At 36.5% G+C, this 3150-nt stretch overlaps 1 non-coding gene across 1 annotated transcript; it reads right to left on the bottom strand.

Annotated features, from left to right (window-relative positions):
- Positions 1-2289: 2289 nt before the first annotated feature.
- Positions 2290-2396, bottom strand: LOC122060282. Its single transcript, XR_006134310.1, has one exon. It is a non-coding gene; the product is annotated as a small nucleolar RNA R71 (small nucleolar RNA).
- Positions 2397-3150: the final 754 nt, after the last annotated feature.

Raw genomic sequence — 3150 nt, 5'->3', positions numbered from 1 at the left:
TGGCTACCCTTTTTTGGAGATTTTCTCTCTCCTACTCATCACTTAAAGCAAGGAGGTCGGCTAAGAGGGTTGTGCGCAAGTTTATGAGAAAAATAGGAAAGAAAAAGAAAAGGAAAAGGTAAGGGCATGGATGGAATTTTCCATTAAAATAGAATATTGTCCAAATCCAAGCAAGAAAAATTGGCCAAAGGGGGTTTCTTGCATAAGAAGAGAGAGAAAAATAGAAAAGGGAGAAAAAATATAAAAAAAAAGGTAAGAAAAATTATGGGAGATTCTCTCTCCACACGTTTTCTCTCTTTCTCTCTTCTCTCTCCTCTCTCCTCTGTCCTCCACCGCATCAACAAGATAAAAAAAAAAAAATCATTTTTTTTTAGAAGCTAAAATCATTAGATTCCCTCTCCCATTCTCTATATAATAGAATCAACACAAGGGGAAGACACTTCATTCTTCTTCTAGGATTTTTTTTTAGTTGCTCTCTCTCTCACTCTCTTTAGTTTTAGTTCTTCTTTGTTTTTGCTTTAATCATTTTTGTAATAGCTTTTTATTTCAATTAATGCAAGCACTCTTTTATTTTTATTTAGCCTTTTATGTTTATGATTTATGCAATTGAGTTGTAATTTTTATGTTATAGTTCTAGGTTTAGATCTAGGTGACAAGATCACAAGCCGTGGAGCATCTCTTTTTCCAAGTTCAGTTTTTTTTTCAAGATTTGTTTTCTCTAGGCCTAGAAATTTCAGATTTGGTTCATTCCAAATCTTGTTTTAGGGTTGACAGTATCTCAAATCACCAAAGCTTTCAAGTTCAAGAATTGATTCAGGTAGGTAGACATCTTCAATAGTCTTCTCTCCACCCTCTCATTCCCTCTTCTGACTACCGTTTCTTTCTTAATTTAGGATTTTAATTTCAGTCGTTACATTATTGGTTTCCCTTTCCCCCAAGGTTTATGGCTAGTGTATGTGTTGGATTTACCCCTCCTAGCCATAAAACCATCATTTTATTGTTTTTATTTTAATTGTCTCCCTTTCCCTAAAGCCAAGTAGAGTAACCCTTGTATGAGTGACTCTCTGGTCAAGTAGAGAAGCTCAAATTATGATGCATCCCTCAGGCTAAGTAAAGAAACCTACTTGTGAGCCTCTCTCTAGCTTTATCTCCTTTCTTTTACTGTATTTTTATTTCAGTATTTTTTTCCTTCATTGCTTTTTAATTGTATGGGTTGTTTATTTTTAGTTATTATTTATTTAATTTTAATTGCATGGCTTACGTAATTAAATTCTTAGATGACGAATGGCTAGGACGTTATTTTAGATACATATGTTTAGGCCGGTAGTTAGAATTAGATTACAACCATTAATTGGTTCACTTTCGCATTATTAAAAGAAGCCAAAAATAAAGTGGCTGCTCTCCTTGTGTTCAACTCGTAGCTACACTGATCCGTGCGCTTGCGGTTATATTTTAAATCTCAAAAATGTTTTTGACGCCGTTGCTGGGGAGACAGTTTCATGTTATTTTTTACTTTCTTTTGGCAAATTGGAGTGCTTTGTTTTGTTTTTCATTTTCTTTTATTGAATTCTTGAGAAGAGCAACTTACAATAATAGTTGTATCAGTCGAGGTCTCCAAGCCTCACAGTATGATAAAAATAGGTTTCGCCCTGTAGCCGTACCTCAGGAGTTGACCTGAACAACCCTGGATCCCTGTCGATATACTCCCAAAAAACCAAAAAAAAAAAATAATAATAAAAAATAATTTTTCTTTCCATTCTTTTGTGCTTGTCTTACTCTAGTTGTGGGTAGTTTTCTATTACAAGAGTGTCAGGTGGGTACATAATACTAAGAATCGGCTAGAAAGAAGAGATCCAACAAGTAGTGACATTATATGTTTGCTCTTTTTAAAACCCTTCAATATGGGAGACCAACAACAAAACCCTCCACCTAAATCTCTGAAAGATAGGTTCTACCCTGCTAGAGAAGCCCAACCTTCCTGCACAGTTCTACCACAAGCCCAAGGCAATAATTTTTAGCTCAAATCTCAGTACATCACTATGTTGCCCCACTTTCATGGGGCTAACCTCTGAGGATGCATACATATTTTTAAGAGAATTTGAAGAGATATGTGTTCTAATTAAGATCCAACAACTTTCTGATGATGCTATTAAGCTTAAGTTCATCACGTTTGCATTAAAAGACCAAGCTAAGAAGTGGTTGTATGGGTTACCCACAAATTCCATAACCTCATGGGAACAGTTCACAATTGTCTTCATTAAGAAGTTTTTCCCAACTCACAAGACCAATAAGCTTAGAAGTGATATCCTTCAGTTTAGGCAAAAGCCTAGGGAGTCATTTTCCAAACTTATGGAGAAATTCAAGGATCTACTCCAAGAAAGCCCACACCATGGCATAGACTTATGGTATTTATGTCAAATAATTATGAGGGTATTGATTACTCAACTAAACAAATGATAAAGTCTATGTGCCCTGAGAGATTCACATCCTTTACAGATGAAGGAAAGACATGAGAATTCTTACTTGACTTAGCTGACAAAACCTGTCAGTGGGAATCAACCCAAGAGAGTGAAAGAACCATAGAAGGGAAAGGATATTTTGTGGATGGGATAGTAGCCAAGGAAGCCCATTTGGATAGCCTAATCAAGAGGATTAAGGCTATTGTTCCTAGAGAGCCATCATCAGTCAATTTGGTTAAGATTTGTGCTTGGTGCTAGTCCCCTAGAAAAGTCATAGAAGAATGCCCCAACACCTCTGGGAGCACTTCCCATGAAAGTGTGAATGCCTTATATCAGAATAATCTATATAGTAACACTTACAATCCAGGATGGAGAAATCACCGAAAGTTCTCCTGAACTAGAGTAACCAAGTAGGGCCTTCCAATTTCCATAATCAAGGTCAACCTGGACCCCAAAGGCCTCCTTTTGCACAACACTCTTTTTCTTAAAATACTTTTCCTAGGCCAAATGTAGGATCTCAAGCTAGTTTTCCTAGGGCCTATCTCCTATCATCTTATCAGCAACCCCCTGGATTTACCAACACTGGAGAGGCAAGTAGGGTAAGTGATTTGAAAAAGAATATGGCCCTCCTTATGACAAGCCATCAAAATCTTACAAGAGAACTCTCCAAAGTTGTCTCAATTTTACGTGA

Source organism: Macadamia integrifolia, chromosome 13 (genome assembly GCF_013358625.1).
Source record: "Macadamia integrifolia cultivar HAES 741 chromosome 13, SCU_Mint_v3, whole genome shotgun sequence".
NCBI lineage: Eukaryota > Viridiplantae > Streptophyta > Magnoliopsida > Proteales > Proteaceae > Macadamia > Macadamia integrifolia.
The sequence above is the reverse complement of the archived record's forward strand: the minus strand, read 5'-3'. Positions and strand labels throughout refer to the sequence as shown.